Consider the following 17,508-nt stretch of genomic DNA (forward strand, 5'->3'; position numbering starts at 1 on the left):
GGTTTCTTCATTTAATTGCTTACAATATAAAGCAGCAATAAATAATGTTTGTATGATAATCTGTTCATCAAGAAGAACACTAGAAAACAAATGCTTCTCAATGGGGAAAGGTTGGCAGCAGCTTCTGGATTTGTGTAATTAAGACCTGTACTTGCTGGTCAGCGTTTCCCAACTGGCAGACTCCCAGCAGGGAATTAAACCAGCAGATTCTAGCTCAGCATGAATTCTGTGGGGTTTGTTCAGCTCTTGCGAATGGAAGCTACGGTTGTTCCTGAACACACCAAAGGAATAACCAAAGGGAAAAAATTTCTAAGGTAAGGAATATGTGCATACACACACACACACACACACAGATAAAATACAAATTTAGAAAATGGAAGATAATTCAGTTTGATAGAGATAAATAATTGAAGTGTCACTGTGTTGTACGTGGGGAATGAATATAACAAATAGGTGGAAACCTGAAAGTACTGACTTCAACTCAGAGAAATATATTGAGCTTTTCTTAGTGAAATGTCAACAGGCTCCTGCATTGTGTTATACTAAAATAAGTTTCATGGCATGCCAAATGATAATGATAATGTTATACTAAGTTTTTTTAATGCTAAAAATTTTTATGGTAGTCTTTACTGTACTTCTGCAGTGAATAAGTAATGCTGTTTCGCAAAGGAAGAAATACATAGAGAATCACAGGATCATTTAAGTTGGAAAAGACCTTTACCATCGTTGAGCTCAACTGGAAAGCTAACACTGCAAATCCCACCACTAAAACATGTCCCACTAAAACATGTCCCACCACATATACACAAAAGAAGGCCACTTCCTTCCATTTTCTAAAAGATGAATTTATAATTTGAGACTCCTAACCTTGTACTGCAAAACAGAATTATCTTTCCTGAGATATAAAATAGATTATCTTTATTATATGTTTTATTAAATACCTGTTAAAGTCTCAGTAGCCTCTATTTGAATGTCAAACTTCTGAAGTCAATCTATGTTGTAATTCAAAGTAAATGGACATCTGACCAACTAATATGTCTTTATTGACCAATTTTTTAGTATGGTGGCAGTTGTATGTTTTAAAGCAAATTCTACATTACTGGTGAGAGACTAGTTCTCTGCTTACACCATTTCAAATATACAATATCAGAAAATAAATTCTTACATAAGGACATAAGGATGAATGTGCATGTTACATTTTACCCTTTTAATCCTTCAAATGTGATCATTCTACTCTGGGAATCATGAAGTGTGACATCAAACAGTATTTCTGTCCACAACTGTAAATTCACTACCATTGCTAAAATTATCTAAAGTTACTTTTTATATTTATTCCATTAGCTTTATTTTCTGTCCGGCTAGGTAACAAATATCAGGATTAATTCATATTGAACTTCCTAATGCCTTCCATATCCCTGTTTCCCATTCCTTTTCCTTTCCCCAAAGCTACTTGCATCATTTCCTGATATCCTGAGATTTGACAATGAAAATGGAAGTGCTGTGGGGACCTAGAGCTGGCATGGGCTATCTTTGCTTGCTAGAATACCTTCCATGGAGAGAGCAGCGAGATACCTTTCCTAGAACAGCCTCACCAAAAATGACCAGAGATTATCGCAAGCAGGTGGATTGGTGCTTTGCTCAACTACTGTTGATATAGTGATGGGCATTTTTCTGTTCAGTTTAATGTGGTTTGTTGGATGGATTTTATAGCAAGTACCAAAAAGTGCCTACTTCTAAATTGCCAGGTTGAGGAACATAGGCATTTCTTTGACTTACTGAGCAGCAATGTGCAATATAAGATTCATAATCTACACATTCAAAATTATATCTCTATTTTCTACTTCTGTGCATGAAAAATGCCTAGCCTTGATCATTTAATAGTTACTTGCAACAATATTTTAACACAACCCTTTAAAAAATAAAAAAATGTTTCAACCTTTATAGTTTGTCCTAGGAAGGAGAAACTGTTCTTAACTGAAGTGTGTTGGAGACCATAAATATTCAGAGATTTCTTTACCAGGTACATATTTTACAGCATTTCTGGAATTTTTCACTTTCTCTCTTGCATCTGTTCCCTCATGCATCTGTGCTGTATCCTAGCCTAGGTTGCCATTAAGACCTCACTCATTGCATTTTCAAAAGCCATAGATTTTATTTGAATAATCTTTTGCTTCTCGCTAAACACATTGCAGAAACACATAGACCAGGCAAAAGAAGTACTCACTCCTAAATATTTGTATTGGAAAACTCCTTTGGAAAGTATTTCAGTTGAATGAGATCTCTGTTCCATCCCGACATATTATGGCAGCTTAGTCTAAGCTACAGTTTAAAATAAAAGTTTTCAGGGCAGAATGTTTTATCAAAAAATGTTTGTGCTGCTGATCTAAAATTCTGTCAAGCATTTATTTTTATGTTGTTTTTAGTTGAATGCATAGCTTTGTGTCACTTGTATGTATTTTAAAGGAAAGTCTTGGATCAAATTCGAGGAAGAACCCAACCTCAAAGCTGGCTGACCTTTTGGTGTTGACACATTTGTCAAAGTTCTGAAAGATTCTTAAAACTACTGAAAGCAAGTAGCAAGAGAAGGATTCTCTGCATAGACCTAGACACATCCAGATTTTTTTTAAAAGTAAGTGAATTAACAAGGTATTGATTTACTTTCACAGCTCAGTTTCTTATCTGAAATTGATGCTGGTATGTGTGTCTGCTGAGTGGACATGTACCTCTTTCAGGACTTAAAGGTTCTTGAGTTTGTACATCAACAAGTATATAAAACACTATCCACTTGCTATCTCCTTTTTGTCAGTTCTACTTCAGTCTTGCAAATATAGATTGTCTGTTTGCAGTTTTAAAAATCTAAGGGATTATTATGCAAAATTAAACAGGTGAGTGGAAAAAAGCCAAGAAAGTGAAAGCCAAACCTAGTGAAGTAATTTTTTCCAGTCACACATTTTACTTTTGTACTGTTGCAGTTTTTTCATCATTTTATGTCAATTCCTAGCTGGACACTTCCATAACTAGATGTGGAAGAAGTGTTTATTTAAAGGAGAAAAAAGATAGTTAGAGAATAAGCAGGATGCTGGTTTGGTGTACCTTTTCCCCCTAAAGTCTTCCGTTTTTATTGACAGCAGGCCCTAAAGTTTATTGCTGCTCATAAAGGGAAAAGAAGTCAAAATAATTGAAGCAGGCAAGAATTACCTGAGAGTGGGATGAGAAGGGTGATAAAATATTTAATTAGGGAAAAAAAAGGAGTACATGACAAAATAGGAGACTGAAGTACTGAAAGAAATCTGAATGGAGTCTAAAATTATCATACATGAACAGGAAAAGCAGCAGTTACCATTAGCAGTTACCCTGTGGAGCTAGGAGGTGGAGAATAGGTAGGATATTCCCTTTGTGAATATACTTTAAATTATATACTTGCAAATATAAAAAAAATATAATGCAAATATACTTGCAAATACACAAAATTTTTTTTTTTTTTGTGCTTTTGACTTTTGGCACAACACTGGTCTTTCACATGGTGCTGGCAGCTTCTTTCTATCCTGAGCAGGAGTCACAGAGTACTCAGTAGACTCACTATTGAAAGGACTTTGAAAGTGGAAATTCTTGATAGTGTTGATTTTTCTAGCTGCTGGACTTGCAGACAGAGTAGAATATGGTTAAAAGTAGATTCCTCTGGGACCTGTGCATGGACATAGTAAATGTCAATCGTCCTCGATGTTACCATCTGTTTACATTAAGAGAAGCAATCAATTTTACAGATTGTCATAAAACAGAGAGATTTTTCTACTTACATAGAAAAAAATATTTTCTATGTAAGTAGAAAAATCTCTTCTGGTTTTTTTTTTCAGCTTTTTTTCTCTACTTCTTTTATCGCAGCATGAAACTACACAGAAATAAAGTTGGTAACCTTGATGGAATAAAAATACTCTGGTTTAAGTGGTAAGAGCTTAAGATGTGAAATAATCATACATTTAAGCTCCTGCTCCTATATATGAGCAGAACAAATTTCACTGGCACCCAACGTCAATTTACTGGAAACATTCAAGTGTAATTCAAATATGTTGTAGTAAATGTGAGTTTTGCATTAAACACAATCCACACTTCTACACTGGCATCTCTAAGTTTCACTTTTGTTGAAATAAGTGCCTGAAGACTTATCTGAAACTAAGATTGAAACCCTTGGGTAGTCTTCTATTTTTGCACTTGTAGATTTCAAAATTAGTTTGGCATTGAGGACCACCTTGCTGCTTATTATTGCTCTTTAGCCAGTAATAATTAGTGATTGCACCCTTGTTCCTCCTTTAGTTGTGACTGTTCAATGGCTTCTATGTTCTGCTTGTTTTAGCACAGTAGTCTGTTACCACACTGTCAGAATAAAATTTCTCGCTCCTAAGAGCTCTAGTCTATATAAAATTGTTATCTAATTAATTGGTGGTAGCTGACATGGTAATATGCATGTGAAGAGAGAACAATGCAGTGTGAAACAAGCCAATACGTAAAGAGGCATTACCCACAAAAATGCTAAATTTAATCCTGTTAAATTTAAAATAAATTAAATTTGATCTCTTCCATTCTTTCAAGTTCTGCTCGTGCCCTGCAGGAAAAAAAAAAGAAAATCTTCATCTGTGGTCTTGAGGAGATATCTAGCAAACACACAGGACCACATGCAGTGAAAAGAGACAAATATTTATTGTAACAAACCCCTACCAGCTGTGCAGCAATGACACATGGAGGAAAGTCAAAAGTGAAAGTTATTGTGGAAGATGATAACAGATTTCAAACAGGTTCAGAAAAAGAATTTGGAGAATATCTTTTTGTCATATTGAAGAAATAAAAATACATGCACCACAATAATCTGTATATGCCCATTCATTTGAATGACTTGACAGACTGTACCACGTGATCCCTCAACTGAACTAAACAAAGTTTTTCACAAAAATTCTATAGGCAGTTTTTAATAAGGATCAGAAAATTACTTTTTGAAGGTGCCCACCTTTTTCATTTCAGAGAACAAAAGCATCTATTATACTGCTTAGCTGAGATCTTAGAGATCAATTATCTTTTTCACCTATATCTAGTGAACTGCCAACTTATATCCCTCAAAATGTATTATTCTGATCTCAAATTACTGTTGAATTTGTTTGTTAACAATCTGTTAATTGTCCATCTGACTGGCCAACTAAGAAATTAAAATATCTACTCTTTATTTTGGGTTGAATATATGTATTCATTGTGCTAAAGCAGCAGTAACTGACTAGAAAATTTGCATCAAAGCTTTTACCCATACTCTTGCTGAAGTGCACTCCTAGAAGATTTTCTGTGGAATATTTGAGATAAGATTTAAAGAAACAAAAGGATGATCAGAAAAGAATAAGGCAAGTAAATCTTGAGGACAAATTATGAGCACAGTCACTGAGGTTACAGAAGTCAGGAAGAGACTTCGGGTCAGCTTTTAGGATTTTTTCATCCTTGTTTTATTACAGATCTTTTAAGTTTTCTTTAAAGCGTGTTTTATTTTATTTTACCACAGGAAATGGGGAAATTACTTGCCTTCAATAGATAGATAGATGATAGATAGATAGATAGATAGATAGATAGATAGATAGATAGATAGGTAGATAGATAGATAGATAGATAGATAGATAGATAGATAGATAGATAGATAGATAGATAGATAAAATTTTTTCATCCATGCCCATTTAAGTTAGTAGACTCCTCTGGCTGTGACCTAAGAGGCAGGTTCATCTGGGGAAGCCTGGAAAAACCCCTGCACTTACAACAAGACAGCTGTTTTCTCTGCCACTCTGTGATTCCAGAAAAGAGATGTAGCTCAAGTTTAGCTGTGAGGAGTAATATCACACAGATCGATGTCTCCAAAGAGCAAGAGAAGTGAAAAAAAAAAAAAAAAATCTCTTTCTGTTTCCTTGAGAAAGGTGGAAAGTGCTCTGAAAGTTGGTTACATGCTGAATGGTGACCAAGTGAAGCATGAAAAGCAAATGGATGGCACTGGTGAGAGAGCCAGGCTCCAAGCCCTAGCAACACTGCTGAATTCTGGCTGACCCCTGCAGAGGGGAAAGTAATTGCCTTCTCTCAGAACATAAGAACAAAGGTGCTCACAGAAAAGAAACCAGGGGAAGAAATGTAACGTCCTGTGTGCTGCAAAATAAGGAGAGTAAAATTCATCAAGCAGCACTACTAGTTTTCTGCACAAAAGAAGCAAGCCAGCTCCAGAGGTCTGTGGGGCAGCAGCCTGGCACAAGGTGGGTTGCTGGGCATTGTCTCACTATTAGTGCTCAGCTCCTGAGAGAGCTCCCATGCAGCAGCACAGGGCTCTGTGCACTCACAGGTACCGGGCACTAAAGTACATTGGTAGTAGACTCAGCTCACAGTTCCAGATATTTTCTTGAAAACAACACCACGATCACAGAGGTCTCCAGATGCCCATGCCAAGAACAGGCACATATTTTAAAAGGGTGTTTTTGCATTAGTCACGTGACAGAAATCAACTTTTTCTGGGATGAGTGGCTGTCTACAGAGATGCTCTACAGCTTGGCAGACCACCATGAGCTGGTAGAGACACGAGCAGTCTCTAAGTGCCAAACTGAAGAAACCTCAGAGGGAAACTTGTCACACACCAAGTGAAGCTAGCTTTCCTTGCAGCTGAGATAATGGGTGTTTTTCTCAGACATCCACAGATATTTTGCTTTCACTGGGTTGAAAACATGTATTATGAAAATATCTGTGTCTTGTTTGTGCTTAGTCAGACACAGTCAGGCAGCTTTAGCAGCTGTGAAGGCAAACACTAGTGACCTGGAGTTTTTCCTGCAAAAAGCAAGCTGAAGAGCAGTTTTAAATCCCGGTAGGAAATGTTTGTTGCACAGTGAGTGTAACTTCAGAAAGCAGCTGTCCTCCCACTGCCGTGGAAGAGGCGGTTGCTACTCTCATGGCCTGAAGTTTAACTAAGAACTGCCCAAATAAAACCGCTGTCAGCGCATTGCTTCCTCCTGAGCCCCTTGTCCTTGTGTCCCCGCAGCAGCGGGAGCGGGATCCGGGAGGACCTGTCCCAATGGTTGTTCTGGATCCCCGAGTGAGAGTCGGACATTTGTTGTCCGGTTTGAGTCTAACAACTCCCAGAGGACGCGCTGTCCTGACATCCCCACGGCACGCCGGGGAGCAGGTACGAGCAGGCAACAAACAGTTAAATTTTGGCACTTTTCTACACGTTTGCGGAAAAGAGATGCTGAGACGGGGATTCGTACTTCACACGTTCCCGGGGGCGCGGGGGAGGATGCACCAGTGCTGCTCCGTAGGGAATCGACGCTGCGAACGGTCCCGAATTCCCCCAAACCCCTCCGCGCTGCCGTGCCCTCCGCCCCGGCCCCTCCCGCACGGGCTCCGCCGCCCGCCCGGGGGCCGTCCAGGCGGAGAGACCGGGCCGCCTCCGCTCCGCCGGCCGAGGGAGCAGCGCCGTGCCCCGGCTGCGGCAGCGGGAAGGGCCCGGGGGAGCCATCCCCAGGGAGACGGGAACGCGGTGAGCCGGGGGACGGGATGGGGAGGGGAGGGGTGTGTGCGTGGGGCAATAAACGTCTGAGCCGGCGGCAGCGGAGCCGCGTCCCGTGCCCCCAGCGCGGCTCCCGAGGCGGCCCCGGCAGCGGCAGGTGAGGAGGCCGGCCCCGACCCCCCTTTTCCCGGCTGATTCCCCTTTCCCCGGCCGAGCCCCCTTTCCCCGGCCGAGCCCCTTTTCCCGACCGAGCCCCTTTCCCCGGCCGAGCCCCCTTCTGTCCCCAGCCGAGCACTGTTTGCCTGCGCCGCAGTCCCTGCGGCGGCAGCGGCCGGGCAGCGCCGGCGGCCGCCGCGGGTGCCTCCTGCCGGCCCAGCGGGGGCTTCTCGCAGGGAATTTCAGAGGGTGTTCTTCCCCCCGCCCTCCCGGGGTGGGTAGTGGGGGAATGCAGCGGGTTTGTGCTTCTTATTTTCAGTTCCGAAGGGTTTGTTATTTTGAAAACCTGAAGAGCGAGGAGCAACCAAGGTAGTGAGAGTGTCGCCTCTCGATGTAATTTCGTGTCAGTCTGAAACAAAAAAGTTGTTTGATTGTTTTTTTGAGGAAACGAGGGTTGGACAAAACCTCAAACTGATTCCACAGCCTTGGTTTTACCAGCAGAGCAGGTTCAAAAATTAATTCTTGGTGCATCTTTTCTTTGCATCACCGTGAGGCTCTACTTGTATTTCTTATCCAGAAAGCTGGTTAAGCATTTTAAGAATAGTTTAACTCTGATAAAACCCAAGAGGCAGAAATACTGATGCTTTACAGTGTCAGTCTTCTTCCTGACCTCTTCTCCCTTGACTGTGAATAGTTTTGAAGATCTTCTGTGCCATTTACTCTGGCAAAGGTCATTGATTTCTCTGCTATACTAGTTCTGTGACATCTGTGTTGAGAACTAGAACTACAAGAACTGTATAAAACTTGGTCCCAGTTAAAATATTTGTAGCAAATGAGTTGTTTTCATGACTGCAGTGTCCAACAGGAAAGTCTGTGAACATTTCAGTAGCGCAAAGCACAGCTCCCTTTCTCCCTCCCACCCTTCTACCAATGGAGTCATGCTTATGCTATGGCAGGGATTCCTGCTCTTTCTTACCTCCAGTTGCTGACCTATGCCACAAGCAGGCTGACCTTCTCTAAGGGATTCCTCCTCTGCTGGGGAGCTGTCTCTGTCCCTCTTAGCCGTCTGCCCTACACTATCCAGTGGGCTACCACCACATTTTATGAGTCACTTAATACTGTATATGCTTGTTGGTGTCACAGAATTAACCAATTTCTTGTTGGTATCATCCCAGGCAGCACTCAGTTTAGCCTGTACTCAGTAATGGCTGTTAACTCTTCCAGGTATGCTAAAATAATTTTGATTCAATGGAAATTTCAGTTCCATATTTCTGAGCAAGCAGAGAAATTCACAATAACTTGCAGAGCTGCCAAGCCATGAAATACAGAACCCTGGCAAAGAAGATTCTGAAGAGGTAGTTTATTTTTGGTCATGAAGACACAATTTATGATCAAAATTATGCTGTCAGAAATATTCTTCTAGTTCCCACTAACTTAAGGAATCAAGTATATACAGTTGAACAGTGTTAGGTCTGTGAGAATCTTGTCTCATCTCCTAAATGTAACTTGCTGGTATCTGGAAGGAGGACCCTGATTCTGTATCTGTTACCTACCAATATGGCTCTCAAGAAGATAGGACTATATGGATTTTTGGCAGGGCAGAGATTGCTAAATTCAATTATGTATATTAAAATGTGGCACTGATTAAAGGTGTTGTGGCATATCCAGGGATGGTTTTCAAAAGATGGTGTGTATGTTCATATTTCCAAGCCCAGAGGCTTTGGAAAGGTCGGTGAATATCCACAGGGAAGCTGGAAAAGCAGGTTTAGGAGGAAGGACAAGGAATATGTATGTTTTTGTAGTATAGGTGTTCTGGAAAACAATTTCTGGATTTGAAACTTTCTTATTTATATGTCATGTTTTCTTCACTCTGTCCAAACAGAACGTGCTGAGGTTCAGGCTTCTATTATGCATCAGTTGTTGGAGAGCTCTGATGGGCAGCTTAAACCCTCCTCATCTTTTGTCTGTCTGAGGAGAAATGTGGCAGTGGTGTTGCAAATAACCTGCCTCTCATTTGATTCGGGTGTCACATGAGGTGGTGCAGAAAGCTGTGCTATGAGGAACACCACAGGGTGCCTTGGGGTGGAGAACAGCAGAAAAGACCTTCAGTTTGGGGAGCTGGCTCAAACACTTCTCCAGCACACAGTGGCTTTCATAGAAGAGGTTTTTATATCTGAATATTTGTGATAAAGCAGGGAAAAAAAAAAAAGAAAAGAGAATGATAGTTTAACTGCCATCAGAGAAAAGTGCCTCTTTTAAAAAAGTAGCTATCCCACTTCTAATATAATCATCAGAAGTGACTTGTTGCTGGAGGCTTAGTTCTGTGTAGCATGTCACTCTTCCTTTCTGTTGCCTTTTGTTTAATGGATGTGACTGCTGTCATCTGAATTGTTTACTGCATGAAAGATATATTCTTCCTTGTGCTCAAGTCTCCAGAGCCATCCCCAGCAGAGTGCAAGGTGAGGTACTTCTTGTCCAGTGCACGTCATGGTGAGTTGAGGCATGAGTCACTTCCCTGGTGGGCAGTGATGACTAACTGCCTCTCCTGCCTGTGGAGCTGCCACACCAGAGCTGGGCACACCAGGAATCATCACCTCCAATCAGCTCTCTGATGACGACATGATGTAAAAGCAGTTTATTAAGCTGCAAGATGAAAGACTTTTACAGCTCATAAAGGAGGAAAGCTCATAGGAAGGTAATAAGAGAAGGAATATTCAATTTTGCATGAGTCTTCCTAGAACTGTGCTTCTCCTGAAGTGTAAATCGGAAGAGATATGTATACAAGATTCCACAATGTGTCACTTAGGAGTTATTAGGATTAAACTATAAAAACAATTACTTGTATAAGATTTTCTTAAAGAAAAGCACCTTCTTTTAGTGTACATGCCATAAAGCTCTTTAGAAATCTTTTGCTTTTATAACATTGTGTAGAAGACACTTAGAATTAGGACTGGGTAAAAAATGTTCAAGGTTTTTTTTGTGTTGTAAATGCTCTGGGACAAACATGAAGTATTTAGTTTTCAGCTTTTCAGCTGAGTCTATATGAACACTTTGAAGAAAAAGGAGAGAGAGAGAGACACTGCAAACCAGACCAGACTCCTACCTTTGCAATAAAATTTCACTTAAAATGGCTTTGGAAACTCTGCCTTATAGCAACAGGGGATTTACGCTCAGTACAAAAAGGCAACATCATGGATTAAAGGTTTTGTGATGTTCTTTCTTGCCCCTGAGTCATGCCTCTGGTCCTGATCTTGATATTTTGGGTTTCTTTTCCAACATTCTGAGAAGGTTTGGCTCATCAAAATAACATGTTTTTAAATGCAAATATGCCAGCCCTGTGGAAAATTTTCTGATGTACAGATGCAGGTCCAAATTTTGCCTGGAGGGAGAAGAATGTAGTGATTCGTGTCCATAGCTCAGACTTGGAGAAACCCGAATTTAAGATCAGGGACGGCAAGCAGTTTTTACAGGACAGTTTTTAAATTATTACTCCTGCATTTTTATGGAAGAAAATGAAGTTTCAAAGAGGGAATAAATGTGTACCATTTATGCTGCAGTATTACAGATATTTTGTATAAGTACCAATGGCAATGAAAGGAAGATGAAAAATACTCTTTTTGTCTGCTAGCACTTTGTTAGCAGTGTTCAGATTTCAGGCTGGTCATTATCTTTTCAGTTTGATCTTGAGAGGCAGCAGTTATGAATAGGGGCAAGGACAGAACCACAACTTCCCCGCCGTGACGGAAATCTCCCGACTGAAGCCCATGACAAAACTCCCAGCAACATCAAAGCAGAAAGATTCCAAGCACAGCAACCTGAATGCATCTGAAATCCACTGTTGGGCAGCTTGGAAAGGTCAAGGTTTTTTCCAAAGATTAGCAGGGAAAAGAAAAAGACCCAGAGCAAATCATCACAAGCATAAAGAGAAGAGGAAGCTGACGTCTAAGTTCACAGTTCATTGCTAAATCTGTGTTTATTAAGGAAGGTAATTTTTGTGAAAACTGATACAGGCATTCAGCTGGCTTAGGTGTTTCTGCTTCAAATGAGAATGGGATTACTTTTTTCCTTGGTTTGATGTTAGGGAAACGAATATACAAGATTTGGGTGCCACAAGTGGTATCTGTAGCACTATTGTGGCTGTTTACTTAACTAACATATTCTGCAAAGGGAGTACAGAATTTCCCAGATTACCTGCTAAAGTTTCTATCTAATGTATCTTGTGACTTTCAATTTCCATGTGTTTGTGTTATTTTAAAAAACAAACCGAAACAACAAGATATTTGTAATCACAAAGTGCTTAAAATTTTATTTTAAAATATTTTACAGCCTTTTGCAAAGGAGAAACTGAAAGAGAAATAAAAGGTTTTGACATGAATTTACTGCTCGCTCAGTATATAGAAAAGGAGTTTAATTGATAACTTTGTATTTAAATCCAGTAGTTACATGTCATAACATGGCTTTAGTGTTCAAAAACAGAAAAACAACCCCTCCCAATGACATTTTTGCTCCTTTTTTCCATACTGGAGCAAATCCAAACTCTATCAGATTTATGAAGGCCATGAAGGTTAAGGAGTTTATTGTGTTAAGGAAGCATAAATTACTTCATAAAGCCCCAAATGAACTCATTAAATTAATGTCTGCCTTATGAGTCTCCAGGGAGCACACAAGCAGGGCAAGGCATGCCCTCCTCAGGGATGAGATGGGAACTGACCAGTGTGACAGATGTCAGGAGGTTTTAGGAGGGGAGGATGGGCTCTGGGGGAGCAGACTTCTGCTGCCCTGGAGCAGCTGCTGGTGCTCAGGGGCAGGCTAGAATGGAGCCTGAGCTTCAAGGTGCTGGAGAAGCTGCTTGTTATGGTATTAGGCCCTAATAAATTAGATTTTGGGAGAAGGGTGATGGTTAAAACAGACAATTAGAAGTGCTGTGGTTTTCATCCTAGCTTCTCCAGGTTTTTTACCAACTTGCTTACCTGTTCTCTGCAAGAGTTACTCATTTATGCTGAGGTTGCTCTTGTGCTGTTCATGCCTTCACTGTCAAAACAAGCTAAACTGCACCATGAGTTTGTAACTACTTATGCAAAAGCAGACTTGCACCACTATTTTCCTTATTGTTTCTTTTTGTGTTATTTTCCAGTTTCTTCTTTGTAAGTCACTGGCACAGAAAGGAATCAGTGGGACACATTATGGATGTAGCAGCACATCTTTAGCTGCACAGGGCCCTAAAGCTGAGCTCATAGCAAGAGTTCATTGCCCAGAGTTCTGTAACTCAAAGGTTGCTTATCAATTTTGATGTTTGGCACTGAAAAATGTTTTAAATGTTTTTGCTACAATTAGTGGTTTTTAAAGTGTAATTATTTTGTCATATTGAAATACGAATTTTCAGGAATTTATATTTTGGGATTATTAATTTCAAAGGTAAGACTTGAGCATTCTGTAGAGTCATCAGAATTTGGAATCAGTTGAAGCTACACTTCCAAGGTACAAAATAGGGTTATTCTCTTGAATTACCTTTTAAATGTGTTTTCCATAGATTGCCCTTCTCTGTTGCCTTGAGCATTTAATGTGAACTAAACTCATATCATAAAAGGCATCTTATTGTTTTTGATGAGACTAACACTATCAAAGGATGGCATCAAAAAGGAAAGTGTCACTAATTATTCAGATGTGCCTCTCTTACCTGTAGAGACAGCAATAATATGAGCTGTGTTCCACAGAGCTCACAGCTTAAGCAAAACTAAATCTTGATTTCAGTTTGGGAGTGATTGTGTACAGAGATGATTGATAAAAAGCTGTTGAATAAATGAGGTTTATAATAAAAAATGATCTGAAGGCTCTGGCCAGGGTCAGCTCCCTGCTCTGTGTCATGGCAGTGAAGCAGGTGTGACGGGCAGAGGAGTGTACATACCAAAAACTCAGCTAGAACTGAGGCAGAGCTGATGAATTGGCTTAAGTGAAAGGGGAAAAAATAATGTGTGGAACAGAATGTAAGCTTTAATGCTCCATAAATATTTTATTAAAATGCTTTGCTCTGTATTATTAGTTTCTCTATTTGTAAACACTGGCAAAGTGTAATAAAATATAGTAAATAAGATCAATTTAATATTTTATGTTTGTCTTAACTCTCATGTTTATTCAGAAAAACAAATTACCACATAACATTAAGAAATTAAATAGTAAAATGCAGATTTTTTCACTTTTTGAGTAACTGCAAGGAACCATTCAAAGGATCTTCAGCCAATAATTTTTGAGAGAGTGTTTGGGCGTGATGTTGATTAATAAATACAGCTGAAATATGATATGTGTCTTTATAAACAGTCTTTTAGCTCTGTCTTCAGGATTTTTTTTTATCTTATTCTAGTCAGAACTGGATTCTGAATTTCAGTGGTGTTCATCCTTAAAGAGTATGTAGGAATGGGAGGTAGGAAGGGCTCGGTACTGTCATGAGGTGGTATTTGCTTTGAAATTCAGGGGCTGTTTTTGTATTTTGCAGACAAGGTTCTAGTTCCAGGACACTGCTGCATGCAGTTGAATCAATGGTGGTCACAGCAGATTCCTGACATTGTGGGAAGGGATTCTGCTCCTCTTCTTCTTCTGCATGGTCTTCACACAGACCTCCAAACTGAGCTGAACTTCTGGAAAGCAAGAAAAGACAATATTTTATTTAAAAATAAACAAGTAAGAGATTTCAGATATTTGTGCTAACATCAGGGAGAGCTTTCTTTTGGATTGCCTTTCTCTATGCACTTTGAAAAATGAGGCACCAAAACAATTTTATATTGTTTTGTTTTTGCAAATAGTTTATAGTGGTTTCCCAAAGTATTCTGGGTTTGCATAAATTACAAAAGAAAAACTGAGTTAAATATAAGAGGAAGTTAATGTTAAGAGGTTAAAAAGCTGTAAGGGATTCTGTTGTTTTTGTCCATCTCTTATAAATTTCTTCCCATGACATTTCTCACAATCTGGAGAAAATGAGCTTGAGAATAAAGTTTGTATTCAGGAAATTATTGCCAAATTTGGCCATGAATCAGGCAATGTTGATTAATGATGACAGTCATAGGATGTTACAAGCAAAATAGCTCTTTTTAATTGAAAAATATGGGCAAGGTTACTTACTTTCCAAATTGTTGGGAGCTGTGTTTAATCCTCTTCTTTTTCCATGATTGTTATTCACAGTGTTTTGATGCCATGATGCTAGGTGAGTGAGAATTGTGAAGAATCCAGTTCATTCCCCACTTTTTTGACCTTTCTAAGGATTTCAGCCAGCATTTATCAGTCTTTATTTGCTAGTAGGCTTGGGACATATTTATTAATCAATTCACTGAGTGTACTTGTAAACTGTATAGTTTTGACAGGCAACCATGATCTTCAACTGTTTTCTTTCTCATTTGTAAAATTATAGTTTCAGTGTTGTCTAGATTAAAAAAAAAACTGTTAATATCTTAAAAGCCAAAGAAAGCAGCTGTTACCCCAATTTTCAGGATGATCTCAAGGAAATAGAAGATGGTAAGGGCTGAGATGTATACTTTGTGTTTATGTGTTTTGTAAGTCACAACCTACCTGTCGCTCAGGTAGCTTCAAGTAAGGGTTGTAAACCACCTAAGCACCTAATAAATAAATGTTACTTGGTACACAGGACACTATTTAAAAATACATGGACTTAATCTGTCTTTTAGCTGCATAATAAACACTAAAATTACATTACAGGTACTTTCAACCTGTTTTAGATTATTAAACTTGAAGAAGAGATGAATAAATAGTTGTCAAATAGTCATCAGGCATACAGGTACTGTGTACTTAAGAACAAAATATGCTTCTTGTCTAGAAACAAATTCTCTAGAAGCCATTTAACTTTTCCAGGATAGGTTGCTGCTCCTTACCCTCCTTTGTTGGTATAAGTTTGCTGCCTCTTTTCTTATCACATATCTTAGTAGGTATTTCTGTTTGCGAATTTCAAAATGCTGGTAAGAGCTGCACAAGCCAAGAAAATCTGGGCTCTGCAAACAAGCTGTGAACGACCTGCCTTGAGGCATTTTTTTGGTCTATAAGCTTTCCCCATGCTTCCACTGAAACCAAGAGGACTGCTGGGGGCGTGAGCACTTTTAAATGTTGGCAAGCAAAGACATTCTCTAGAGTTCACTGTTCTGGAGTATTTTCTTGGTCAGGAAGTAGGAAAGTTACACTTTACATATGAGTGTGTGCTAGGTTTGATTCTGGGGGTGGGGAAGCCCTCTTCTGCAAGTTTACTAAATGGTAAAATCTAAGAGAACTCATGTTGCCATTTCTGTATTTGTTGGCACAATATATGCCACAGGAGAATTAGTACCCAAAAGCTATGGCAGTGTTATGTCAAGCAGGTGAATAAATTTCCAATACCACTTTTACTGAGAGGAAGGAACCCCCTTTACTCTGTTATTGTCTTAATGTTCCCTGTACAGAAGGTGATACCTATGAGTAGGTCTAGCTGGGCAGGTTGAGGATGCTCTGGGAGCACCTCAAAAGTGAGTATTGCATTATGAGATAATTATAAAACTAGAATCATTAGAGATTAAAATTTAAAAATATAATACATGTTGGAGTTTGTGTTTATATATAAATTGAAAAGTAGCTTTATGACTGATGTCATGACTACATTTTGAAAATTAACTTTTAATTTTTTTTTTCCTGTGGTTCATTTATCTACACTCTAGTCTAGATTGCATCTTTCACCAAAAATCTTTTCAAAGAAGAAACTGAAGACGCATTAGAGCATGTGAAAACAGCTAAAACTACCTTAAAAAGCTTTAAGGATTTATTCTTTAATCACAGAAACATGTTGGAGAGTTACTTTGCCTGTGCCAAGGAATTTAAACCATGGGATTTCACATCTGAGATGTTGTTTTCCAGATTTGATATGTTCCCTAAAAGCTCACTGAAGATTGAGGTGTTGCTTATTATCTATGCTGTTGGGTAAATACAGTGTCTGAGAAATATGGGCCATTCTCAGTCATGCAGACAGCAAGGCTCAGGTTTCTAATACCAGAACACAAAATCACAGTGCATAGAGGAGAGTTAAGAGTGTTGAACAGGATGAGAATGTCACATGCTGTGCAAGGAGCAGACTAGTAATAGCATTATGAGGAATTTCAAGGGTGATTCCTAAATCCACTGCTTCTTAGGGTTTTGGAAGCTGTTTTAGTAAAGTGCTGGTCTCCACATGCAGCATGGCACCTGCCTCTAAGAACTAAGGACTCATCTATTTATAGCTATAAAAAATGTAGTGTTTTAGGCTAGTCCTTGGATGAGACAGAACCCCCTTCATCTTCCTTTTTAAATCTCTGCCTAAGTAAGGGAAAATGAAAAATCTGAGGTCAGGAAAGAAGTGCAGAATATTTGTCTATTATTGTGGTTAGTCAGCTGTGTAGGATGGGAGCAGCCATAGTTTTTGGTTCCTGCTCCTGGGGCTTTTTTATTGTTCTTTACTGAAACTGGAAGCAGTTGTAGTAGGGGACAGGACTGGCAGCTGATTAGAATTACAGAATCATGGAATAGTTTGAGTTTGAATGGAACCTTGAAGGTCACCTAGTCCAATTCTCCTGTGATGAGCAGGGACATCTTCAACTAGATCAGGTTTCTCAGAGCCCCATGCAACCTGGCCTTGAGTGTTTCTAGGGATGGGGCATCCCCAACTTCTTTGGGCAATCTGTTCCAGTGTCTCACCACCCTTATACTAAAAAAACCTTCTTCCTAATACTCAGTCCAAGTCTACTCTCTTTTAGTGCAAAACTATTATCCCTTGTCCTGTAGCAACAAGCCCTGCTAAAAAGTTTGTCCACTCTTTCTTGTAAGTCCCCATTAAGTACTGAAAA

At 39.4% G+C, this 17,508-nt stretch overlaps 1 protein-coding gene across 8 annotated transcripts in view; it reads left to right on the forward strand.

The window, feature by feature from the left end:
* The first annotated feature begins 7,281 nt into the window (after positions 1-7,281).
* The window catches only part of LOC132326444 (dynein beta chain, ciliary-like), a 33,370-nt gene continuing 23,143 nt past the window's right edge, over positions 7,282-17,508 (forward strand). For all 8 annotated transcript variants that reach the window (XR_009486240.1, XM_059844578.1, XM_059844630.1 and 5 more), the window contains exon 1: positions 7,282-7,537. The gene's annotated coding sequence lies outside the window, so the exon portion shown is untranslated. The remainder of the gene's footprint in view (positions 7,538-17,508) is intronic.

This window comes from Haemorhous mexicanus, chromosome 1 (assembly GCF_027477595.1).
Source record: "Haemorhous mexicanus isolate bHaeMex1 chromosome 1, bHaeMex1.pri, whole genome shotgun sequence".
In the NCBI taxonomy this organism is placed as follows: domain Eukaryota; kingdom Metazoa; phylum Chordata; class Aves; order Passeriformes; family Fringillidae; genus Haemorhous; species Haemorhous mexicanus.